Source organism: Ochotona princeps, chromosome 1 (genome assembly GCF_030435755.1).
Source record: "Ochotona princeps isolate mOchPri1 chromosome 1, mOchPri1.hap1, whole genome shotgun sequence".
Lineage (NCBI taxonomy): Eukaryota > Metazoa > Chordata > Mammalia > Lagomorpha > Ochotonidae > Ochotona > Ochotona princeps.
In genome coordinates, this window is record NC_080832.1 from 97,161,288 (window position 1) to 97,177,921 (window position 16,634).

General features: G+C 41.0%; 1 protein-coding gene and 1 pseudogene across 1 annotated transcript in view; both read left to right on the forward strand.

The window, feature by feature from the left end:
• Positions 1-16,634, forward strand: part of LOC101531866 (glutathione S-transferase alpha I) — a 175,638-nt gene that overhangs the window by 109,429 nt on the left and 49,575 nt on the right. The gene's annotated exons all lie outside the window — the stretch shown is intronic.
• LOC101531714 (glutathione S-transferase A1-like) lies at positions 1,432-10,831 on the forward strand (annotated as a pseudogene).

The following is a 16,634-nucleotide window of genomic DNA, read 5'->3' on the forward strand; positions in this document are numbered from 1 at the left end:
TTTTTCAAACTTGAAAGAGGTTACAATACAGAATCCAAAAGAAGAAAGGAATGACGATCCTCTGTTGGTGAGAAGATTTGGGATTTTGAATTGCAAGTTAAGTCGGTTTAGGGCCTTATTTCTGCTTTTGATCATACCAGCCTCATAGCCATGGAGTTGAAGAGTGACTTTGCTTCAGGCCCAGCACGATATCCTAGCGGCTAAATCCTTGCCTTGCATGCACTGGGTTCTGATATGGGTGCCAGTTCATATTCCACTTTCCATCCAACTCCCTGCTTGTAGCCTGGGAAAGCAGTGGAGGATGGCCCAAAATCTTTGGACCGTGCACTCAAGCAGGAGACCCGGAGGAAGCTCCTGGCTCCTGGCTTCAGATTGGCTTAGCTCTGGCTGTTGCGGCCACTTGGGGAGTGAATCGGCAGATGGAACATCTTTCTCTCTGTCCCTCTTTTTCTCTGTATATTTGCCTTTCCAATAAAATTAATAAAAAAACATCTTTAAGAATGACTTCGCTTCACCTCTCATTCTCCCCTTCAGTAATGGCCTCTGGTTCAAGAACACCATCCATGTCTACACTGTGATGGGCTCCACACATGTTCTCTTTCTATTCTACATGCAATTCAACACTGGTATCCATTGTGTCCCTGTGTCCCTTGCATGTGACCTCTCTGAAGGAGAGTTTTATTAACATCATGTAATAAACATGTAATGTATCAAAAGTGACTAAATTAGAGCATTAGTGGATTTCCAATCACTCTCAGTCACCTAGTTCTTCCTCCTCCCACTAACTCCCATACAGCACCATTACCACAGATTGTCATGTATTAGCCTGCCAAGAACAGTAATGTTGCAGCCAATGGGAACTAGAGACTGATCTGGTCATCGTGAGGATAGCTGTTGATTGGCCACAATTTGATCCAAGGACATCTTTCAGGAATTTCTCCAACCCTGGCCCAAAGAAGATAGATACTAGGGAAGGTATTTAGAACAATGGTTAACAATGGTTAACAATGGTTAAGAAGCCATTGGGATACCCACATCCCTCATCAAAGAACCCATGTTGAAGTCCATGCTCTGTGCCTGATACCGTCTTCTTTTTGATGCTCAACTTGGGTGGCAGCAGGTGATGGCTCAAGTTGTTAAGTTCCGGTCATGTTAGTGGGGAAATGGAATTTAATTGCCAGTTTCTGGCTTTGACCTGGCTCAGTCCTGACTCTTGCAAGCATTTGGAGAATGGATTAGTGAATGGAAGACCAATCTCTCTCTCTCTCTCTCTCTCTCTCTTATTTTTATTAAATGTAAACAATGAATTAAAGAAGGAAGATAATTCTTTGCCTATTACTAGTGCTAACTTACCTTACATTATAAAAATACATTCTTTTATTCCATGGTTTTATTCATCCTTGTTTAGATATACTCAGAGAATTAACTATCATGACTGGGAAACCCAAAATTTATTACTTCAATGTATGGGGCAAGATGGAGTCTGCGCGTTGGCTCTTGGCAGCAGCTGGAGTAGAGGTAAGTTTTGCACGAGGTTATCTTCAGTTGAATCTAAAATTGACTGCATCAGATGCTTTTCTCACATAAGCTAGGAGATTTTTCTCACTGAATAACCTATTAAAGTAGTGTTGATAATTACAAAGGGATTAACAGATTTGATTCAGTGAACTATTAATATTTCTTTTCATCAGGGAGCAAATGTATTTACGTAAATTTAAGATACTACTATTAATATTTATGGATTTTATGTGTATTTGAATTTTAAACTTTAAGAAATGATTTATGTCATATTTTACAGAAACTGTAAAGAACACTGCTTAATTGATGACATTAGATAATTATTAACACTTTGGATATGATATAATGTTAAACAGATCTTACAATTTAGACAATACATTGAATATTTAGGGGTAAAATATTACCATCTATCTCTTATTGACAGGGATATTTTTCATATAGGGAACACAGTAATGTGCACCACCTAGACTGAGATATGACAAACTTGCACAGACATGACAAACTTGAGCTGCTGTATGGTCGCCTGTGTACAAATCTACACAGGATCTACTGGACTGAATCATGTAAGCAATCGGAACATAGCAGTATGAACTTATGTATCTAAACATATCCAAACAGAGAAAGTACACAGTGAATATGCTATGAAAGATAGAAAATGGCAATAAAAGATAAAATATAAAAAAAGGCACTGACTGTGAGGGGATCCTGCCTGGAGGATGCTCTGGGTGGCTTGTTACTGATGAACTTTGTTCATTTAGCAGTTGTTTTGCTGAGTACTTAGTAAGTGCCATGTTCTATGGCAGATAGTTTGTGGGAATGCACAGCACACAAAAATGGCAGGGTCCTTGCCTTTGGCCTGTCTGCACAACTCTGAGGGTGCAGACAAGTAAACAGGCGACTAGAAGGAGAGGTGGAGCATCTGAAAACCCAAAGTCATACTTAAAAAAATTGGGGGAGGGGAATTTATTTATATTTATTTATATTTCTTGAAAGTCAGAATTACAGAGAGGTTTTCTATCTGCTAGTTCATTCCTCAAATGGCCACAACAGCCAGAGCTGAGTTGATCTGACACTGGAAGCCTGAAGTTTCTTCTAAGTTTCCTATGCATGTGCAGGAGCCCAAGGACTTGGACCTACACTGCCTTTCCAGGCCATCAGCAGAGAGCTGGACCATAAATGGAGCAGCTGAGACTCAAACTGGTGCCCATATGAGATGCCAGCATCTCAGGTAGAGGATTAGTGTGGAACACCACTGGGAAAAGTCATTCTTAACAGAAAGGCTGACAAATGTGTTAGTGTGTGCTGAGAGCTGATCTCTAGAGATGCCACTTAAACAAAACAAAACAAAACCACCACCACAACAAAAAAACATGGCCTCAGCCAGATGGTGGGAACTGAGATGAGGCTTTTCTTGGCCAGCTAGTCTTGCAGTCCCTCAGTAGTTTTTGTCCCTCAAGCAGGATCAGAAAAGGAGAATTTTGTGGTGAGGTGATTTTTAAATTTGTTTTCATGTACTTGAAAGGTAGAATGAGAGAGAGGGAGGAAGCAGAGAGGAATGGAAGGAGGGAGGGACGAATTATTTTTGTCTGCCTGTTCATTCCCAAATTCCCACTACCAGCAAAGCCAGAAACTCCAACAGGGTCTCCCAATGAGAGGCCCAGACACTTGAGCCAACATTTACTCATTCCCAAGATGCACAGGGAGGAGCCTAGATAGGGAGCAGAGTGGCTGAGATGCTAACTGGCATCCTGATAGGGCATGTGATTGTCCCAAGCTATGGGACAATCACACTGCCCACCTAGGGTGGCTCCTGGTGCAGGGAAATTCCAGTGCACTTCCTGCAGCCTCCTAGCAGGCTGTTCTCCTGAACCTGGGATTGGTCTTTCTTGATTACTTCAGGCTGTGTGGGACTTCAGTTTCATCCTTGCCTCATGCTGTGTGGGACTTTAGTCTCATCCTTTCTCAGTTTTATGAAGAAACAGCACACAAGCAATCACAAACCCAGTAGTGCCATTCCAGGTTGGTTTCCCTCTGTAAATGTATCATAAAGTTTCGCCATCATTCAGTCCTTAGCTTTGTGATTACAGACATACTCAGAGCTGTTGAGGGGAAGAGGGAGGCTCAGGCCACAGCCCAGAGCTGTTATTTCTTTACCCTGGCCCAATGGGAAAGGATGGTAGGTATGAGTCAATTGGACCCCTTCTCAGAGTACCCAGTTGCTCTGTGAGATCCAGGGGTACAAATATGCTCCAACCATGACCCATTTCACCTGTGACTGGACTCCTGTCGCTTGAGGTGACAAACATAAGAGTACAGGCTCTGTATTTGCAAAATCTTCAGTGGCCATTGACCCATGCTGTATCTCATGCTGGGGGCACCAGGGTTCTCGTCTGACCTCATGTGAAAACAATGTTTTCCTGAGTTCCCAGAACCCACAAGTAGAAGCACAAACAGTACCTTCGTTCTCATGACATATCTTCCCAAACCTAGGCTTAATCATGGACAGTGGTGGGTCAGGATGGAAGGGAAAGACGATATCTAAATGACCAACAATGGGCTGTGTGGCCTGTGTGCTTTACTCTAAAGACTTAATCTAAAATTCCCAAAGGCCATGAGCAGTTTTTGACCTTCATCATAACATGTGTTACATAGGGTCCATTCAACTTTAATAGAATTAACTAACAAGGACCTATTTATTGCTTCTTCTTCCAATTTGAAGAGAAATTTTTGAACACCCGTGAAGACTTGGAAAAGTTAAGAAATGGTAAAAACAAGCGTTTAAATAACTTTGATGAAAGTATCTTGTAGATGGTTAAATATTGTGCAATTTCTACGTGTTCATAATGTGGAATGTGGTGATGGTGAGAGACAGGGAGAAAGGGGTGTGTGTGAGAGAGAGAGAGATTGGTTAAAGTGTGAGGAGTGAGGCTCTTGAGCTTCTGTCTAAGAGGAAAAAGAGCTAGACAGTCTGAGCATTGAAGAACGAATCACTCCACTGCACTGGGATTGACCTAGTTTGCTCCTGCTTTCTGCACTGTGAATGAGGTGTGTTAGGCTCAGATTCTCACACTGCATTCCCCATCTGGGAATCACACATAGATGTCAGGAAGAAACATAAATCCAGCAGTCTCTGAGTTCTTTTCTGTTATACACATGACAAGCTAATATCCTTAAAGTGCATTAAGCTTCACTACAGTGATGGTGCTACATTAGCTGGAAGTCCAGGTCAGAGTGTGAAAGGGGAGAGAAAGTAAAAGAAGTAAGGAAAAGAAGGATTTCAGCAAAATGCAAACAAAATGTCATTTTACTTGAAACGCAATAAGGTAATCCTTAAGCTTTGATTTTGTTTATTAAGTCACTTCAATAAACTTTTTTTTCTTTCAGATAGAGTGGGAAGCATAAATGTTTCACTATCTGTTTTTTCTTTCTTTTTTCTTTTTATTTAAAAGATGGATCATTGATGTTTCAGCAAGTGCCCATGGTTGAGATTGGATGGGATGAAGCTGGTGCAGACCAGAGCCATTCTCAACTATATTGCCAACAAACACAACCTCTACAGGAAAGACACAAAGGAGAGAGCCCTGTACGGTATATTTTATGCAGAATACATGGTAATGACATGGGGTCTGTTGAGTGAGCAGGACCCACAGCAGTGGGGATGTGGACACACACTGAGATCTACTGTAGCAGAGTCTTGTGAGGATGAGGGGAGTATTTGTGGGATGGATTCAGGGAACTGTGACCATAGACGCAGTGCAGTTCATGGACACATTCCAGAGACAGAAGCTTCCAGACACTGCTGAGCTGTGAGGTGAGCAGGATGGAGGAAGCATGATTTCAGGTGCAGAGACTTATAGGGGTAGACAGCTGTGAGAAGGGCAAGTTGTCTGAGCTGCTACAAGTTAAGAATCTCTTTCCTTCTCCTTACTTCCAGAGGGGAAAAATCCAAAATTGCTGATTTTTGTTTTCTGGGAATTATCAGAGTGATCTCTAGACACTCATGATGCCAGCCTATCCCATGGATGAGTGAGTAGGTAATAGTAGTAGAAGCTGGAAGTCCAAGTTACTGGAGGGTATTTGAAGAATTTCATACAGGACTGAGGAAGTCAAGCTGAACACTGCCAATGCTTGGGGAATCTCCTTTTTGTTACAATATTGCGTGAATGAATTAAAATGTGTATAATTTCTTTAAAAATCATACATAATGTCAGCAATAGCACAGCAATTCTACTTCTATGTTTATAGCTCTGCAAAGGACTATGGGTCACATTTTATGAGAAAACATTTATGAGTGGTATAGGCATTTGGTTCAGCAGTGAGATCATACTCAGGTTCCCCACAGCACATAAAACCATGCCTGGGTCCAAATTCTGACTCTGCTTTTCTTTCCAACTTCCTTTAATATATATCCACATAGAGAGCTGTTGGAGGCTCAAAAGGCTGGTTTTCTGCCATACATGTGAGAGACCTAAATTGAGTTCTGGGCCTTTTTGTGACCTAACCCAGACTGGTGTGGACATCTTGGCAGTGAACCAGCAGAAACAATGCCTTCCTTTGTGTGCCTCTCTTCTCCTTTTTCTTCCGTTCTCCATCTCTGCCTTTTATATACAAATAACAGATTAATAAATAATTAGAAAATTGGAAGAGGTCTGGTGCATTGACTCAATGGTTAAATTCTCACCTTTCAACTGGTCCCATATGGGCACCAGTTCATGTTCTGGCTTCTCTACTTCCTATCCAGCTCCTAACTTGTGACTGGGAAAACAGTAAAGGATGACCCAAAGCTTTAGGACCTTGTATCCATGTGGGAGACCCAGATTAAGCTTCTGGCTCCTGGCTTCAGATTGGTTCAGCTCCAGCCATTGCGGCCATGTGGCGAGTAAACCAGCAGATGTAGTATCATTCTCTCTGTCTCTCCTTCTCTCTAAATTTGCATTTTCAAGAAAAATATATAAACCTTAAAAAAAGAAAGTTAGACAGACTTCTAATCCTGGGCATTTAATGACCATCAAATGCATATCCAATGGGAGAGGAAGACTGCATATGTGAGATATTGTGGCAGGCAATCCCACACGAAATGAGCTGGAGGGCTGGTCTTCAACCATATGAGCCATGCTATATTTGTGTATAAGACATAACACAGCAGAGATGAAACCTCTACTTGTAGCATTGGTTATAAGGAATGATTCTGCCACATTTTCATATGACACTGATCTGAACAAGTCACTGACACTATTTGGAATTGCATATTTGTCCCAGGCAGAGCAAACATTTTATATACTTATTTATTCTTTATGTCATCTCAGAAATATGAATGTGTAAGTAAAGCCTGTGGTATAATGATTAGCATAAGAAAGACCCCTCAAAAGGTGAATTCCTTTGGACCTACTTATATATCATTCTGTTAAGTTTTTTTTAATACTAACCTCTAACATAAGAGGCATATGACTGTTTTTATCTTGTAGGATTGATATGTATGCAGAAGGCATGGAAGATTTGACTGAACTAATTCTTCATCACCAATTCCTTCCATGTGAGGAAAAAGAGGCAAACCTTGCACTGATTAAAGATAAAGCAAGAAACCGTTATTTTCCTGCCTTTGAAAAAGTGAGTGGAAGCGCTTCACCTTTAAGGGCATTAAGAATTTAGAGGTTATCTTAGTCTTTAAGAATATATCTTCACAAGGTGGGCTAGTGTACTGAAAGTGCTGGAGACTGGATGGCTCCAACCACGGATGTTTAATTCTCCAGTTCTGGAGGTAATTGCAAGGTCAAGGCACTGACAGTTTTGACGCATGATGAATGCCTGTTCTTGGTTCACAGATGGCTTACCTCTGGCTTACCTCTGGTAGAGAGCTAAGAGTTCTTTAGAGGCTTTTAAAAAGATTTATTTATTTTTCTTGGAAAGGCAGGACATATTTAGAGAGACAAGGAAAGACAGAGAGAATGATACTCCATCTGCTGGTTCACTTGCCAAGCGGCCACAATGGCTGAGGCTGAACCGATCTGAAACCTGGAGCCAGGAGCCAGGAGCCAGGAGCTAGGAGCCAGGAGCCAGGAGTTTCTTCTGGGTCTCCCATGTGGGTACGGGGTCCAAAGGCTTTGGGTCATCCTGTACTACTTACCCAGGCCACAAGAAGGAGCTGGAAGGAAAGTGGAGCAGCTGGGACACAAATTGACACCCATAGGGCATCCCAGCACAAGCAAGTTTAGAATTTAGCCATTGCGCCAACCCACTGAGCTCTCTAGCAGTATTTCCCTTCCTTCCTTCCTTCCTTCCTTCCTTCCTTCCTTTCCTTCTTTCTTTCCTTCTTTCTTTTAAGGGTACTAATGTCATTCCCAAGAGTTCCTAAGCCTGACCAGCTACCAACAGTAACCCTTTGGCGGTCAGGATCTCAACACAGGATGCCATCGGGATTCAGAAATTCAGTTGATCACAAAAGGCAACAGAAAAACAGCAACCTGGATTTCCAGGACCTCCCTTAATATCAATTTATAACAAATGCCCAGGAAATAGCATATAAATTCACTTGAAAAAGAATTGTATCAGTTAAGCTAAAGTTAAATTTTGCCAGTAAAATTTAATTTATTGGAAACCAATGTAGAATGCTCCTTTAGATAAGATTTTGAGGGCATTGCTAGAATTTGAACTGTAGAAGTTGCTGAATCATGTGAGAGGTTGGGGTAGACCATGTAGAAACTCAACTATTTGAGTCAAGGCAATGTGATAAAAGCAACATCACAAAATATGCAAATATCATGTGTAGGGAGACAGATGAGCAGCTGGCCATCTCTTTGAGGGTAATAGAATGTATCAAGAAATCGTATTGAATGAAAGTCACAAACCCAAAAATATTTTGCAAGAGGTGTGAGATTTATGAATGAAAGACCAAATGTTTAATTCCTAAGGGATAGAGCATGAAATCGATGCTTTCTTCATCCATCAAACAGAAGTTAGTTCATTGTTTGGTATTAGACCTTACACAGTGAATGAAGGGATGAAAAAGTGAAGAGGAGCCAGATCCTCAAATACAGCTCCTTTCCTGGTACTAACGGTTTAGGGCACGCTCACATGATGATGAGCCTCTAGTAGCCACAGTTTATTACTAACACTCTCTGGAATCTAAACCCCAGGACGTAAGTGAACCAATATATTACAACATAGCACATGGGGCTGATCTGGTTTTGTATCAAATAACTCTAGTGGTTCTGTGTACATAGACTAACAAGGTATTTGCCAAACATTATTTCTAATTGTTTTTAATGATGATACCTTGGTTATTTTAATTTCCTATTCATTGTGATTTAAAATTGTCAGAATGTCTTCATAAGCATGTAAGGTTAGCCCAGCCAGAATGTATTATGAAGTTTTGGCACATCTAGGCTAGAGAGATTAAAAGCAAAGTTTAATGAACACAAGATACCAACTGCCTAAGAAGCAAAACTAACCTATTATGTTGACTTTTTTTCTATGTGTTAACTCGTCCGTCCTTCTCCATCAATTAAGCACTGTAGTTTTCAAGCACTGCCAATTCAGTTACAGATAGCAATGCACTTCATTCACAGACAATAAAGCTGCAGATGAGTAACTCTAGTGAAAAATGATGATGAATTCAAATTACACCCAGATCTACTTCAGAACCTAGAGCCAGAGTGGGAAAAAGATAAAACTATGGAGTCTGAAATATTCTTTATGGGGAGAGATCTGTAATGGAGGAGAAGCTATTATCCATGGGAGATTGGAGAGAGGGCAGAGTGAAGAGGTGCATCCCAAAATGCCAGGGCTGCACCCTTCAAGGTATGGGGCAGGCGTGGCGTAGCAGGAGCTAAGCCCTTAGTACACTGAGAAGGTGCAAGTGAGGGTGAGTGTTGTGGATGCCACAAGGAGGAGGGAGTAAGAGTGAAAGGGAAGTCTGGACTTTCACTAAGGAATATGCACAGTTCCCTTGTCACTGCCCTTCATGAGACAGAGACCTGAAGAATGATCTGCACCTCCATACCACACAGGGAGGCAACAGAGGTGAGAGAGTTAGACTGGAAGAGATCAGAGAAGAGTAGAACCCCAGCCTGATTGTGCCTGTGACCATGTTCTGATTCCTCTAATTCAGGTGTTGAAGAGCCACGGACAAGATTACCTGGTTGGTAGTAGGCTGAGCAAGGCTGACATTCACATGGTTGAACTTCTGTACCACATGGAAGAGATTGACCCCACCATCATGACCAGCTTCCCTCTGCTGCAGGTGATCTATCTATCTATCTATCTATCTATCTATCTATCTATCTATCTATCTATCATCTATGTATCTCTATCATACGTTTTTTTCTGAAGGTGATTTTACTCCTAACCTCTGGAGGATAGGACTCACATCTCCCACTTGAAATCTCAGAATGTGGAGAGAGTCTGGGACTAACGTTTTCCAGTTCTGCACATTTCCCCTTGTGATTCCAAAATCAAGCTTCAAGGTCTTACTTTTGTTGCATGAAATATCTTGTTGAGCAAGGGAACTGTTAAGGGAAACCATCCTAGAACATCATCCTTTAAGAGAAAGACTCAGGGCCCACCATGTCTTTCCCTTCTTCCCTCTTCCTCTGTGCTCCACTCCCTGTTCTGTATTTCACTGTGATTCCTTCCATCCCAGGGTGTCTATTTGAGCATGTCTCTTTCCATGTGATTTCTCTTTCTCAGCTCTGTCTCCAACAGTCAGCCCTTGTATGTGACTGCCCCCACTCTCCAATCCTACAAACCTTGCTCCACCACTTCTTAGTGTGGGTATTGGTTGTGATTGGCCCTTGGTTAGCTTTTAATGCTTGTATCTTTCATTCCATATCAATTCTTTAAAATTTTTCATGTTACAGAGAGCAGTGTTGGGGACTTCTAAGTCTTGGTATCTGACACGTTGATCTTTTGATCTTCACTATATTCTGAAAGAGCCCAGAAAGTACAGAGTTAATGTGCAAGGAGGAATTTAGGGATAACTGGAACGTGAAGTCTTAATGACATGTTGGTGGAATATGCTACAGACCTATATTTTCTTTTATCTTCATTCTACTTGGGGGTTTGTTTGCAAGCCTCCGTAATAGTGCTGTTAGGGGGGCCCTGTTGTTCTTTGTTTAAGATGGATCAGACTTCCTCGGCAATGCCCATGTTTGGGTAGGGTGCTCTTTGAGGTGACCTGTGCCCTGCAGGTCCTCAAGACCAGAATCAGCAGCCTCCCCACCGTGAAGAAATTCCTGCAGCCTGGCAGCCAGAAGAAGCCGCCTGTGGATGAGAAGACATTCGAAGAAATAAAGAAGATTTTCATGTAAAAGAAAAAAAGGAAGTTCACAAACCATCTTCTGAAGTTATGTGTCAATAAGGTGCATTCCCTCTGTACACTGACTCTTGCTATTGAAAAACTACTAAATGGGTTAAAATTGTGGTGATAATGAAATACTCATTCTGAGCATACTTAATTAAAATTTATTCCTTTTGTTTAGGACCCGATGTGAAATCAGATTCCCAATGTCCTCTGTCCTATTTGTTGAAATAAATATTGCAGGGAGAAAGAAAATGCAGACTATTTGCTTTAACTTTCCTAATTCTAACCGATGATATCTGGCATATGGTCAGTGAAAGAATCCAGTGCAGAAATTCACTTCTGAAAGTCTCAGGTATGCCCAGGACATGCCTTCCATTCTGAGGAATGACATAATGAAAGCTTCCTGATATCTTTCCGATATTAAAAGTACATTTTCTTATTCAATATCGAAGCTGTTAGGTTATCAATGGACTCAATGCTCTAGGAGGTGAGAAATCCAACAGATACAACCTTTGCTCTCAGGTGATCCTATCCTCCCTTATAATGCATGTGCACCTGACCCCTTTGAGAATGTCTGGGTTTGGCACCTAGAGTTCCCATTTTCGAGAGTGAGGTTCCCTGCAGTGGGAGACAGGATAAGGGATTAGACAGACATGGAACTCAAAATGGAATTAGCATGATCAATTCATGGTCTCATCAATCATGATTAACAGTTTATTTAGAATCAAGAGATACTTAACAACAAAACATACATCACTATAGATCACTTTCCTCTGTGACCCTGGTAAAATTGCTCTCCTTAGTTGGCTAGTTGTTCCCCCCAGGCCAACTCAACTACCCATCTCTTTACTTCCCAAGGAGCATAGTGTTCCCCTTTTGCCTTCATAGATCACTAGGAAACCTCTACTAACACTTGCAGGCCACTGGGTTTCCTTTACTGTCCTGCAAGTTCCATGGTATGTGTCTTCAGTGTTTCATCACAACTGGGTAATGACACCAAGCTCAATTCCATGCATACCCCAAACACCTAGGGAGAAGCATGGAGGCACTGAAAGTTCCTTACACAAGCTACATACACACTCTGCTTGACTCCATAGTCATCTTGCTACTCCTTTGTTTTTAAAGATTTATTATTTTTTACATTTTATTATTATTTCTATCATTTTATGATACAGTTCCATATTCCCTTATCCCCTCCCCAATTCCCTCCCCCTGATCTAGTTCCTCTATATCATTACTAACATAAGGTTCTTCATACTCAGTCATATGTCCATTATTGCAGGCATGCACAATGGCAGAGAGTCCAGAATCCTATTGTCAAGATATGGTAAACAGTTTCATTGGGAGTCCATCTTTGTCTGGAAGCAGAAATGCATACTACATTGTATCCTCACATCTGATTGTTAGTCTCTATTTCTCAACTACTGTACATCCCCTCAAATGAAAAGTCATGATACAAAATCAACGATAGAAAGAAAAGTAGAAATTTACAATGCCATGAAGTTAAATGACATGTTACTAGATATGACAGTCTCCATTACACAACTACGCTACATCCCCTTAAATGAAAAGTCATAATACCAAAACAACAATAGAAAGAAAAATAGAAATTTACGATGCCCTGAAGTTAAATGACATGTTACTAGATATGACAGTCTCCATTACACAGCTACTATACATGCCCTTAAATGGAAAGCCACAAAACAAAATCAACAGCTGGGAGAAAAAATAAATTAACAACACTAAGAAGTTAAATAACATGCTGTTAAATGACTAATGTGTAACTGAGAAATGAAAATCAAACACCTTTTTGAAGAAAATGATGCCACTGCATGATGTACGAGTCACTGAATGATTTAATCAGAAGAAAGTGTTTTGAAGAGATGAACCTAACAGAAAACATCAAAACTTATGAGATACAGTTTCTGCTGATCTTTGTTGAAGTTTTTTAATCCAGTCTACTAATCTATGACGTTTGATTGAGCTTAAGCCATTTACATTCAGAGTTTAATATACATGGGTGGTACTTTGGTCTTGTCATTTTAGGAATGGGTTGTTCATGGGTTTAGTCTTCTGGTGTCATTTTACTGGGATGTTCTTCACAATTGCCTTTAGTTTTGGTGTGTTATTCCTCTTCTCTGTCAAGAGAACATCTTTTTTTTTTTTAAAGATTTATTTATTTGATTGCAAAATCAGAAATACAGAGAGGAGAGACAAAGAGGAAGATCTTCCGTCCGATGATTCACTCCCCAAGTGAGCCGCAACGGCTGGTGCGCACCGATCCGATGCCAGGAAACTGGAAACTCTTCCGGGTCTCCCACGCAGGTGCAGGGTCCCAATGCATTGGGCCGTCCTTGACTGCTTTCCTGGCCACAAGCAGGGAACTGGATGGGAAGTGGAGCTGCCGGGATTAGAACCGGCGCCCATATGGGATCCCAGGGCATTCAAGGCGAGGACTTTAGGGACAAGGCCATGCCGCCGGGCCCAAGAAAACATCTTGAAGTATCATTTGTAGGGCAGGTTTGGAAGAGGAAAATTCTTTTAACTTTTCTTTACTGTGGAAGAATTTTATTTCATTTTCAAAGACAAAAGAAAGCTTTGCTGGATATGTTTTCCTAGGCTGACAATTTTTTTCTTTTAGAATCTGGAATATGTCACTCCATTCTCTTCTTGCCCGTAGAGTTTCCTGTGAGAGATCTCCTGTGAGTTTAATTGGCGTTCCTTTACATGTCAATTGATTTTTTTCACATGCACATTTAAGGATCTTTTCCTTATGTTCGATGGAAAAGAGCTTGATTATCATGTGTATTGGTGAAGACCGCTTTTGATCAAGCCTGTTGGGAGTTCTGTGCCCCTCCTGGGTCTTGTTTCCCAATTCTTTCTCCAGATTAGGGAAATTTTCCTTTATTGTTTCATTAAACACATTTTCAAACTCAGCTTCTCATTCTGCACCTATTTGGACTCCCATAACTCTTATATTTGTCCTCTTAATTGTGTCTTTCAATTCTTGTTGACTTTTTTTTTGGCCTGATCCAGCTCTGCTTCCAGCTTTTTGTTTGCTTCCCCCTGATGACAGGAAATATCTTCGAATTCTGAGATTCTTTCTTCTGCTTGCTTCATTCTATTTTGGAGACTCTCCGCTGTACTTTTAATTTGCTCTACTGTGTTCTTAATTTCTGATATACCAGCCTTGATTTGCTTTATTACTGCTATTGCTTGTGTAAAATATTCCTTAAATTCTTTAAACTCTTGTATGTGTTTCTCATTTCTGATCAGAAGCTTTATAATGAGTTTTCTGGATTCTTTGTCCCCTATTTTCTCGATGTCTTCTTTAGTGAACTCTGAGGTTGGCATAGGGTTTTGCTTCTTTGCAGGGGAGTTTTCAGTATTATTCATTGTGCCTTTGTCTTTTCTTTTGCTCTTGGTCATTGTACTTCTGGTTAGCAGAGTCTTCTCCTTGGTTCAGCTTTCTAAGCTGTGTCACCCACTGGTCTACAGTATGATTTTACTTATTGCGGTTGGTACACAACTTTTTGCTTGCAGCCAACTGTGCCACTCCCTCCAGGAAATTCCAGGTCTGGGTTCTTATGTTAGATTTCCACAAAGAACTCTGTAGCCCCAACTCCTGGCTCACCATTCTCCACCTGCTGTGATACCATGCTGAGGCTGCACTGTTGTCTCTGTAAGCTTTCTCCCATTTCCAGTTAGAGTAGATCACAGGTGTCCTATATAGCTAGGTGTTGGTGGCGCTGATCTTGCCGGAAGCTGATGGACGTTAGGCCTTGGTGCCACATGGACCTATTTTGACCTGTACGATGCCACAGTCGGCATTATTTTCCTGTGGGACCAGTGCAATCCACGATCTCAGCGAGTTCTCACGAGCTCAGCACATGCGCAGTTCACTGTTGTCCCCTGCAGTCCCATAGCTTTTGCCACGCTGTACAAAATAGCACCTGACATACCACTACTAGAGTTCTTGATCTGCTGGCCTTCAGGTCTGAGGGCTGCCCAGCCCTGTTCTGAGTGGAACCTGTAGAATGTCACATTGTTGCTGCAGTTCACTGAGTTCGAGATAAGCTCACTCCCTGCTCAGCATATGCTCAGTCCTTTCACTTGCCTTTGCCTCCTTACTCAAAATGGCTCCGAATTCAGCTTTAGGGGGCTGACCGGGCTGTGAAATTCACCCTGTTCTTGCTCTGTCCCTCTGGGATCTGCCTCTCTGTCTCTGCTCCTGGTCAAATCAAATGGACCAGCAGGATGGACAGTTCTTTGTCTGGGTTCACCTCCCAAGTTCCCAGTGAAAGTTCTTTCCCACCTGGTTGCTGATGGAGTTCCGGCTGCTGGTGCAATTCGGATCGCCACTGGCTGAATGCCACTCGGTTATCAGTCACTGCAATACCACACTGCTGGTTTTTGCTGCTTTCCTGTGTCTGTCAGTCTCCAGGTACCCCTCTGCTGTTGTTCTGTCCTCTCCTTTTTCCTGGAATGTGCCCTCTCTGCTTCCTACTGGCTAATTTTTCTCATTGTTTAAATGTGTCCTTACCCTATTCCAGCATCTTGATTCTCCTGCCTGGCTCTTTTATTCATAGTGGGTAGAGAGCAGTAGAGTATGGTGCCCAAGATTCCAGGGATCTGAAGAATTTCACTTAGGACTCAAGTGCCAACTGAATCAGTGCTATATAAGAAAGCATATAAGAAAGCCAACATGGAAAGGTAGAGTTCATCAAGTGCCCATGGAGTTCTGATTTAAATATAGATTGCTGCAAGTCAGGTTCCACGGCAAGAGATTGTGAAAATTCTCTGTTCTAGGCATGTTGGCATTTCATGGATGAAGTAACAGCAGAGTATATTTAGCATGTTGTGAACATGAATATGGCAAATTGGCAGTTTCCGTCAGTTGCTGGCAATAGTTTAGAGTGATGACAAATATTATTTTGATTTTTTTGTGTGTTATTTAGTTATGAGGAAAGTTACGGTAAGCAGTCCATTTGATGGTTTACTAATTTCCTTGTTGTTGAGAAGTCCGAGTTGATTATGTATTTAATTTGATAACAATTTGTGTGCTGTGAATTGCATTAAGAGTTATGTAGGGCAGAGATGATGCTTACTAAATGTACAAATGGATTGATGAGATTAGCCAGTTAAATCTTTTCACCAGTGAGGCACTCAACAGCCCATGAGATATTTATTAAAAATGTCAAGTAAATCCTCTTATTTTTGTATCATAGTGTCAAATAACAATAAAATAAACATGTTAAGATCCTTAATCTACTGCTATGTTTCACTGTAAAATTTGCCTTTGTTAAAATTTGCTTCTGTTCAAATTTGTTGAGATCGCACGTAAAAGTATCCTAATATTACTTTGGCTGGTATTTTGTAATTACTGTATAATATTTTGGGACTGTAAATTTTATTTGAATGTCAACTACAGTTAAGCATGTGCCGTTTGTTTTTCTTGCTCAGGTTTTGTAATTTGATCGAATGTTTTTATTATAGTTTAATAAATGTTTGCTTTATTAAAAAAAAAAGTTTGAGGAATCATCTTCTTGATGTGATGGTACTACCTGGCTAAAGACAAAGTCTTATGTGAAACTATTGGCAGTTGCTCATAAAATTTAAGCATTTTGTCACCAGTAACATGACATTCTACTTGTAGATTTTTGCTCAAGAAAAATTAAAATACTTCCTATCTAATTTTGGGACAGAAATGTACTTGGCAGCAATATCCATCATCTTCCAATGGCAAACATAATCAAATTTCCAAATAGAGATGAACTGATGAATAAACCACACAGTGTGGTTTCCTTATGTTATTGAA